Source organism: Hibiscus syriacus, unplaced genomic scaffold (genome assembly GCF_006381635.1).
Source record: "Hibiscus syriacus cultivar Baekdansim isolate YM2019G1 unplaced genomic scaffold, ASM638163v2 tig00110209_pilon, whole genome shotgun sequence".
In the NCBI taxonomy this organism is placed as follows: Eukaryota; Viridiplantae; Streptophyta; class Magnoliopsida; order Malvales; family Malvaceae; genus Hibiscus; species Hibiscus syriacus.
In genome coordinates, this window is record NW_024062628.1 from 1,102,155 (window position 1) to 1,113,109 (window position 10,955).

The following is a 10,955-nucleotide window of genomic DNA, read 5'->3' on the forward strand; positions in this document are numbered from 1 at the left end:
AGTTGCCTTGTAGGCTAAGGGGTTGGGAGGAGAACTTAGAGTGGGTGGTTTGTAAGTTGAAAGGTAAATCCTTAATTGTGTGTATTTTGAAGATTACTTGGACTAGCTTCTTGTATTATATATGGGAGGAGCATAATTTCAAACTCTTTAGTGGAATTGAGCGTCTTCAGAGGTTGTGTATGGGAAAGTTAAAGACATTGTGTGCTCTAAGTTGCATGGCTGCAGCATGGATAAACATGATAGTGTGAATTTACAACTTCGTGTAAATTGGGTAGGGGTGTTCAAATTTTCGAACTAATTCGGTTAACCAACTAAACCGAATTAGTTCGGTTAATTCGGTCGGCCACCGAATTAGTTCGGTTGGTTAAAGGTTAAGAATATTTTTAGAATTCGATTAACGGTTAATTCGGTTCGAAATCGGTTAATCAACCGAATTAACTGAAATTAAATTTAAAATATTAAATATATTATATATAACATATGAGCTCCCAAACCATTTAAAACTAATTAATAATTTAAGATTCAATAACTTGTAAACCTAAATCAATATTAATTAATTAAAAAAATTTATAGAAAATTTTTATTTTATAATTATATATTATTTAAATTAATTGTAAACTGTTTTTTTGAATTAAAAATATTAAAAATATTCTATATAACATATGGGCTCAGCCCAAACCATTTAAAACCCAATTAATAATTTAAGATCTAATAACTTTTAAACCTAAATCAATATTAATTAATTAAAAAATTTATATAAATTTTTTATTTTATAATTATATATTATTTAAATTAATTATAAACTTTTTTTTGAATTAAAAAATATTTAATTTTTATATGAATTAGAAAATTTTAAAAATTTTCGGTTAATTCGAAAATTAACCGAATTAACCGAAATTTATTCGGTTCGGTTAACATTTTCGAAAAAAAATTCGATTCGATAAACAGTTAAAAAAAAGTTTGATTACTTCGGTTAATGGTAATTCGGTTCGGTCGGCCACCAAATGAACAACCCTGAAACTGGGGATTAATGTGAGGACCCTAACTAGGAGTGCCTTTGTTTTGATGCTGTCTTATGATTTTCTTTGGATATGTTTCTTTCGTTATTCTGTTTGGGGTTTTAGACTCCTTGTTTATGTTTGTTTTATTCGCGATTGGTGTACTGTTGCAGTAGCTGCATTCTTTTGGATTTGAATAGAATTTACTTATCTAAAAAAGATAATGAAGCTAATATTTGTTATAAACGTTTCTTATAAATGAAATAAAATGTTTTATATAAAAAAAATTTAATCAAAATTTATTTAATAAATAATCATAAATGAGTGAAAGATATTTATATTTAAATCTATTAATTTAGTGTCTAATCATTTTCTTTTCTTTATATAGAAAAAATGAATTGTTCGAAAATAAAATTGAGACTTAATGTATTAACCAAGACTAAATCGATATTTTTTGGCAATACACCACGTACTTAATCAAACTTTTAAATATAATAATACATATATAGATAAGAAATAAATTAAGCTGAGGTAAATGCATTTTACAGTCCCTTAAAATGGTATTTTAAATACATTGTTTGAAAATAATAATGATAATCTATTCTTTCGTTCTTATATTATCTAAATGAGGAGGCTATTCGCATTTTCATTGGGTTCACCTCATCGATCAGGTTGAGGTCCACACGCCAAGAAAACCATAACCCTCTAAGAATATATAATGTGAAACGTACGTAATTGACCTTCAATTATGCATGCATCTATATGTTATATACAGCCAAAAGTAACCCCATTCTCTGTTGCTTGTATTTGAAAAATCACTGTTCGTTCCTTCAGGGTTGTTGTACTACTAGACAACATAGTCTTCTTCTCTTCGTTACTGTTATAATAATCTGAAAACCAGTAAAATTTAAAAGCTCCGTTGGAGAATTGGTAAGAAATTGTATACTATTTACCTCTACTAGTTAAAACCGTATTGTCATGCAGAGTTTCAAATCGTAGTCGCGGTCGTGTTTTCGATCATTTGAAGTTTATCGTGACTGTAGCCGTCACGGGCGTTATTGTGAGTGTAGCGGGTAACTCGGACGGCGGCAAAACTATTTTATCACGGACGAAATCGCGGTCGTCAAACGTTTTTTTAAACCCTGTTGTCATGTACATTCATCCCTAACAAGTTGTAACATTAAAATAAAAAAAATGTTATTCTTTTTGAATTTATATTAAAATAGTTGCATCTGATGTACGTATGTTATTAATAAACTAAAAAACTTAGAGTATATATAATTTTATAATTCACGCATTATAATTATAAGAAACAAACGGATCGTGGTTGCTCCATCACTTTCCTCTATTTTATATTCTATACGAGCTGGAGAAAAATGCATGTATATTCTGAAAAAGACTGGATATCGCGTGAAAGTAAGTCAGAGATCTTCTGTACCTCATTTCACAGGTGCAGGAGTGTACACTAGGGTTTTTTAGGGCTACAAGGTTACCATTTTTTATGACTGAAGAAATTAATTATGAGAACCATCTATACGATACATGCAAATTTAATACTATTAGTCTTCATAAACTCAAATCTCGAGAAGTAGGACACTGGAAACATGGTGAGTAAACAAAAAATAAAACCGAGTTTAATGACAAGTTTTCAACTTCACATGGGATGATCAGGATCAGTAGATGTTATTTGTCTCCCTTCCACACGTTCCTCTCCTTATTATAAGCTTAGTCAAACCCTAAGCCGTATTACCCGCACGTGTGACGATCAATGATGGATCTTGTCCAGCGTCTCCTCCCCCGAAATCCACCTCTTAGCTTTCTACTCTACGACTAATAATCTTTTTTATTAGAAAGAAAAGAACAAATCGGATTATAGCTTATATGGTTAATCGGAATACGGAACATTATCACTTCAAATGGAGCTATACCCGGTTGCACTAGTTGACGATGTGTACAGAGAATTAGATGTGGAAGGTGAAGAAGATGATGGGACAACACTGGAAGGTGGAGGCCGTGACGGAGCAGGAGGAGGAGGGGTTGGCGGAAGAGGAGACGGCGGAGCACAATTGGTAGCGCCCCACCAGCAGAAATTAAAGCGGCGTGAGTGTGGCTAGAAGGGATGATGATGTTGTTACTAGTAGTAACTTCTCTAAACTTGTATTTCAGTATCTCAGCTCTTACTGCGTTCAACTCGGTCTGGAGTATCTGCATTTGTTGCTGCAGACTCACGATTGCACCCATGCACCCGTATACCGGATCTCTTAACCTCAAGTTCGCCTCGTAAACCAGACTGTTTGCAGCATCGGCTCTTTGGCTCTCCGGCACCTCCTGTAAACCCAACAAATCTGCACATATAAGAAACACAAATCGGAACCTATTGACTGGCCTAAGTGGTTTCCCTAGAGGATCTGAGTTCGAGTAGCTATGTCGTGTGTGCATTCGGAACTCGGTGGAAAAAGAGAGTTGGGAGTTGCTGTTACCATTAACATCTTGGAGACATTGCTTGCACCAAAAACTTTGTGAACAGAGGCAAACCTGTGGGGCTCATGTGGGGAGAAATAAGGAGAGAAGGGACACTCATCGGCACACCTTCTCCTCAAGAGCTTACATGCGGCACAAGGTGTGATGGTATTCAAGCTCCCTGGAGGACCCAACATTTGTCTCCTCCCCATTTCAGAACATGCGTCTGTCTTGATATTCTTCCCTATCTCATTAACACTCTCCCTGTCAAATTAACATCAGTTTTTGAATCATCATATTCTTCAAAAGGAAGATCATTTCTTATTAATTTAATCTGGGAAAGATTTTTACCTTCAAGCATGCTAATGAGGGGAGTGGTTGGATTGTAAAAGGAGAACAAAAGAAGCATGGAAATGGGGAAAAGGGTGCTTAAAAGCCAAGGGTGATATAGGCAGGGTTAATCATAGCTAAGGTCAATGATTTCTTTTCTTAAGAGAAACAAACAAAAGAGAGAAAAAATTAAATGGAAGAGGGAATGTGATTTCTCAAGTTGATGATCTTTATTTATTTATTTATTATAATTATATATTATAGTTGAAAGATTAGGTTAAAACTTTGATGCCATGGCAAAAAAATAACAATACAATGGTATAAATATAAATGTAAAATACATAAACAGTCTCTTTATTATAAGCTATGTTTTTATTAGATCTTCTAACTATAGAAAATTATAAAACGATCATATGCTTTAAAACCTAATAAATTAATTTGTTGTCGAATTAATATAAATTGGTATAATGACATATTTAACACTCATATTTTACATTTATTTTAATATATAGATCAATAAATGACACATAATATTATCAGTAGGATTTTATAGGTGTTGAACCCTATACATCAACCTCAACTAATTCAAACGATCCAGAATAAACTGTAGCAGACCTAAAAAAATGGAAGCTGTGGTATGCTTATGAACAGTGATAGTTTTATTAGTGAGTAAGTTCATTATATTAGGGGAGTGGTGACATAAGTGTATGTGTAATTGGTCACATAATCATCGATATGAGTGATAGTGTAGGATGCAGTGGTGCGGTAAATAGAACCATATGATGCCGAGTCAAGATTGAAGAAATACAAATCATCTTCCAATTTCTCTTCTAGAAGAACATCTTTAAAATGAAAACAGAATTATCTTCTGTAAACCTAGACACTGACAATATATTCCTAGTAATTTGAGGAACATAGAGCAAGCGATGAAGCTTTAAATCTTTAGTAACAGTAGATATACCAGTTCTCTGTGTGTGTGAAATATTGAGAACTAAACTCTTTCTTGACTCTTCCTTCGATTTTAATGAAGCAAACTCGCTGATTGCAAAAGTTGGATTCGACTTTTGTAACTCACTTTTTGGTTAACATAAGTGATTGAGATGCAAGTGGACACAGTTTTGGTAGTTGATGGACTTTGGTTCTCATCAAGAGAATCAAAGGTTTTTTGAGCATTGGTTGAGTTGAGGAGAAAGATTGCGAATCAAATTGTATAGAATCAGTTAAAGCTGTGACGACTGAATATGTTACTATTCCAATTTATATCAATGCAATGTCATTTGTCAAAAAATTAACCACTGTGGACCAATATGTTAGTTTTTAAAGTCGGATGACAATATTATAATTTTTCATAACTGAATAACTTAACAAAAAAATTGTCATATAAACGACGGACATTTTACGTATTTTACCCTAACTTAAACGTGGTTGAGACAAAGGGTTTGGTCAGGTCAGGTCAGGTGTGAAACCTAGCCGCTATTTCACACAACACACATCTAGTTGGGATTTCTTTTTCTCTGTTTTGGTGCATTGTTTTTTTCTTTTGATTAATTTAGAACGATTACAAAGATTTAATTATTTAATAATAAATACTCAATACATATAGTCATCGATGTTCAAACTAAAAATTTCTAAAAATAATAATCATTCTTTTAACCACCGAAATTATTCGATTCATACTATTTTTATGCGTCGTTTGTTGTTGGAATATCATAATAATTTATGTTGGTATTTTATTATATGTATATTATATATCATCAATAGGCATTATTTTCCGCACGTGTGCACTCGAAATCTCAATAAAAAATTAATCCGTACTATTTCATACTAACAATATATATATAAGTAAACATATAATATATTGAAAGTGTGTATACATATTAATTAATTTATAAAAGGTCCAATTCATTTACTGACTTTAGTGATTAAAGGAATGTTATTCTTCTTTTAAGTTTTAGATTCCCGTAGTGTTGAAAAGTCATGTAAAGTGGCCAAACATATTGAAAAAATCAAGCTAAAATTTCGGTGCACATGCTTAATTCGGTGGAGCAGCAATTGTGGAAAATTGATAAATGGGAACATTACAATTTAGTCACTAATATTTAGGGTATTTATAATATTAGTCCTTAAGCTTCAACTATAAATACCCTAGCTCATTTAGCTTCAAAACCATCCCAAAGCATTCTAGCTTTCTTCCAATACTAGAGAGATTTTAGAGAGTTTCTTGAGAGTTGTTTTCTCCTTTTTATCTAGAGAGAATTATCATTGTTTTCTCCTTGGTAGATCGAGAGAGGTTGTAATTCCTATTTTCTCATAGTGAAATTCTTCTACCGTTGCCCGTAGTTTTTACCCTAAATATTTTAGGGGTTTTCCACGTAAATTTTGTGTCTCTTTTATCTTCATTTTTATTTTCTCAAATTATCAGTTGCGATTTTGCTCTATCCGATAGCCGTCTTCCGCAACAATTGGTATCCGAGCTAGATTAGAGTGTGTAATATCTGCTTATTGTCTTTGTGGTTGCCACCAAAAGGTGGATCCTCCAACATAAGAAAGTAAGAAGGTATTACCCATTCTTTGAAGGTTCCAGAGAACTATTCACGATAGTGAAATAGTGGGAGCTATCCGTAATAGAAGCTATGACAACGAAATTTGATATTGAAAAATTCAATTGGAGAAATTTCTCACTGTGGAAATTGAAGATGAAGGCCATCCTGAGGAAAGACGGGTGTCTAGCGGCTATCAATGAAAGGCCGGTGGATTTCGCAGATGACAACAAATGGAACGAGATGGATGGAAATGCTATGGCAAACTTTCATCTAGCATTAGCAGATGAAGTATTGTCAAGTATCGAGGAGAAGAAGACAGCTAAGGAGATATGAGATCATCTCACCAAATTGTACGAGGCCACATCGTTGCACAATAAAATTTTCCTTAAAAGGAAATTGTACACTCTCCGTATGCCAGAATCTATTTCAGTGACAGAGCACTTAAATACACTGAACACCTTATTTTCTCAGCTTACATCCTTAAGCTGTAAAATAGGAGAACAAGAACGTGCTGAACTTCTACTTCAAAGTCTACCGGATTCGTATGATCAACTCATCATCAACTTGACAAATAGTAATGTCACCAGTCTAGTCTTCGATGACGTTGCAGCTGCTGTTCTACAAGAAGAAAATCGACGCAAGAACAAGGAAGACAGACAAGTAAATCTGCAACAAGCAGAAGCGTTGACAACGACGAGAGGGAGATCAACAGAACGTGGCCAAAGCAGCAGTCACAAACATGATAGATCGAAGTCGAGGAGCAAGAAGAATTTAAAGTGTTACAACTGTGGAAAGAAGGGTCACTTGAAGAAGGATTGTTGGAGTCTAAATAAAAACTCCAATCCACAAGGCAATACCGCAAACACTTCAGATGATGGAGATGCTCTATGCTGTGAAGCGTCAACCACCGTGGAAGGCAGAAAAAGATTTGCAGATATATGGCTCATTGATTCAGGAGCAACATATCACATGACCTCAAGAAGAGAATGGTTTCATCATTATGAACCTGTCTCAGGAGGATCTGTGTATAGTTGCAATGATCATGCCTTAGAGATCATTGGCATGGGAACCATATAATTAAAGATGTACGATGGAACAATTAAAGTTGCTCGAGATGTGCGGCACGTGAAAGGCCTGAAGAAAAATTTATTATCCTACGGATTGTTGGATAATAATGCAAGCAAGATTGAAACACAGAAAGGAATCATGAAGGTGTTCCGTGGAGCGCTTGTGGTGCTGAAAGGCGAAAAGATAGCTGCAAACTTGTACATGCTGAAGGGAGAGACTTTTCTAGAAGCAGAAGCCTCTGTTGCCTCATGTAGTTCAGATTTTGCAATGCTATGGCATAAGAAACTTGGACACATGTCAGAACAAGGAATGAAAGTCCTTGTGGAGCAAAAGCTACTTCCCAGCTTAACAAAGGCATCACTTTCTTTGTGTGAGCATTGTATAACAAGTAAGCAACACCGGTTGAAATTCAACACATCAAATTCTAGAGGCAAAAGTGTTCTAGAATTGGTTCACTCTGACGTATGGCAAGCACCGGTCACATCCCTAGGCAGAGCAAAATACTTTGTCTCATTTATTGATGACTACTCCAGGAGATGTTGGGTGTACCCTATTAAGAAGAAGTCAGATGTGTTTGCAACTTTCAAAAACTTTAAAGCGCGGGTGGAACTTGATTCTGGAAATAAGATCAAGTGTTTCAGAATAGATAATGGAGGAGAATACACAAGCGAAGAATTTGATGACTTTTGCAAGAGAGAAGGCATCAAAAGACAGTTCACAGTGGCGAACACTCCTCAACAAAATGGAGTGGCAGAGCGGATGAACAGAACCTTGTTATAAAGAACACGAGCAATGTTGAGGGATGCAGGCCTAGAAAATCATTCTGGGCAGAAGCAGTCAATACCGCCTGTTATTTGGTGAATCGAGCTCCATCAACTGCAATAGAGCTGAAGACACCAATGGAGACGTGGACTGGTAAACCAGCTGATTATTCAAACCTCCATGTATTTGGAAGTATTGTGTACGTGATGTACAACTCCCAAGAAATCTCAAAGCTGGATCCAAAATCCAGGAAATGCAAATTCTTGGGGTATGCTGATGGAGTCAAGGGGTATCGCTTGTGGGATCCCACTGCCCGCAAAGTGATCATCAGCAGGGATGTTATCTTTGTAGAAGATAAACTACAAAGAAAAGAAGACAATGATAGCACTGAAAAGTCAGAGACTACACAGATACATGTGGAAAAGGAGGTTGAACAAGGAGACTCTTCTGAAGCAGAACCAGCACATAATGAACAAGAACCAGAGAGTTCTGAAGCTCCAACAACTCGTCAATCAGATCGTATGAGAAGGCGTCCCAATTGGCACTCAGATTATGTTATATAAGGTAATATTGCATACTTCCTTTTAACAGAGGACGGTGAGCCATCAACATACCAGGAGGCAATAAACATCTCAGATGCTTCACTGTGGATGATGGCGATGCAAGAAGAAATCAAAGCCCTTCATAAAAATAATACATGGGACCTTGTGCCACTACCACAAGGAAGGAAGCCAATTGGTAACAAATGAGGTCTTCAAAATCAAGCGAAATGGTGACGATCAAGTTGAGAGGTATCGTGCAAGACTGGTGGTCAAAGGATATGCTCAAAAAGAAGGTATTGATTTCAATGAAATATTTTCTCCTGTGGTTCGACTAACAACAGTTCGAGTAGTTTTGGCAATGTGTGCTACATTGAACTTATATCTAGAGCAACTAGATGTTAAAACAACTTTTCTTCATGGAAATCTTGAAGAAGAGATTTACATGCTCCAGCCTGAAGGTTTTGAAGAAAAAGAAAAGAAGAACTTGGTTTGCAGGTTGAACAAATATCTGTACGGTCTAAAGCAGGCGCCGAGGTGTTGATATAAGAGATTTGATTCCTTCATTATGTGCCTTGGATACAACAGACTTAATGCAGACCCTTGTGCTTATTTTAAGAGGTCTGGTGATAACGATTTTGTTATATTGCTGTTGTATGTGGATGACATGTTGGTTGCAGGACCCAACAAAGATCATATTGAAGAATTGAAGGCACAACTGGCTAGGGAATTTGAAATGAAGGACTTGGGATCAGCAAACAAGATTCTAGGGATACAAATTCACCGAGACAGAAGTAATAGGAAGATTTGGCTTTCACAAAAGAATTACTTGAAGAAGATCTTGTCACGATTCAATATGCAAGATTGTAAGCCAATTTCTACCCCTCTTCCTATTAACTTCAAATTATCCTCCAGTATGAGTCCTAGCAGTGAAGAAGAGAGGATGGAGATGTCTCGAGTACCGTATGCATCAGCAGTGGGAAGTTTAATGTTCGCTATGATATGCACAAGACCAGACATTGCACAAGCAGTGGGAGTGGTTAGTCGATACATGGTGAATCCAGGCAAAGAGCATTGGAATACAGTAAAGAGGATCCTGAGATACATTAAAGGGACTTCAAATGTTGCATTATGTTACGGATGATCAAACTTACTAATCAATGGGTATGTAGATTTTGACTATGCAGGGGATTTGGATAAAAGCAAATCTACTACAGGATATGTGTTCAAAGTTGCTGGTGGAGCTGTAAGCTGGGTTTCAAAATTGCAGTCAGTTGTGGCTACATCCACAACAGAAGCAGAATATGTAGCAGCTACACAAGCCAGTAAAGAAGCAATTTGGTTGAAGATGCTATTGGAGGAACTTGGGCACAATCAAGAGTATGTCTCTCTGTTTTGCGATAGTCAAAGCGCCTTGCATCTAGCAAGGAATCCAGCATTTCATTCAAGGACAAAACACATACGAGTTCAGTACCATTTCATTCGTGAAAAGGTGGAAGAAGGGACGGTAGATATGCAGAAGATCCATACCAAAGACAATATAGCAGATTTCATGACGAAGGCGATCAATGCTGATAAATTTACCTGGTGTCGATCCTCTTATGGCCTGTCAGAAACGTAAGCAACATGAAGGTACAAGGTAGAAAGAATGGTGTGAAGATATGATTGTTCTAATCAAATCTTCAAGTGGGAGATTGTTGAAAAGTCATGTAAAGTGGCCAAACATATTGAAAAAATCAAGCAAAAATTTCGGTGCACATGCTTAATTCGGTGGAGCAGCAATTGTGGAAAATTGATAAATGGGAACATTACAATTTAGTCACTAATATTTAGGGTATTTATAAGATTAGTCCTTAAGCTTCAACTATAAATACCCTAGCTCATTTAGCTTCAAAACCATCCCAAAGCATTCTAGCTTTCTTCCAATACTAGAGAGATTTTAGAGAGTTTCTTGAGAGTTGTTTTCTCCTTTTTATCTAGAGAGAATTATCATTGTTTTCTCCTTGGTAGATCGAGAGAGGTTGTAATTCCTATTTTCTCATAGTCAAATTCTTCTACCGTTGCCCGTAGTTTTTACCCTAAATATTTTAGGGGTTTTCCACGTAAATTTTGTGTCTCTTTTATCTTCATTTTTATTTTCTCAAATTATCAGTTGCGATTTTGCTCTATCCGATAGCCGTCTTCCGCAACAAGTAGTTGCGTCTATAAAATATATATACATTATTAATACGTAATAAAGTTTATCAACACATACT

At 35.7% G+C, this 10,955-nt stretch overlaps 1 pseudogene; it reads right to left on the reverse strand.

Annotated features, from left to right (window-relative positions):
* Positions 1–2,865: 2,865 nt before the first annotated feature.
* On the reverse strand, positions 2,866–3,722 carry LOC120113466 (annotated as a pseudogene).
* Between the last annotated feature and the right edge of the window lie 7,233 nt (positions 3,723–10,955).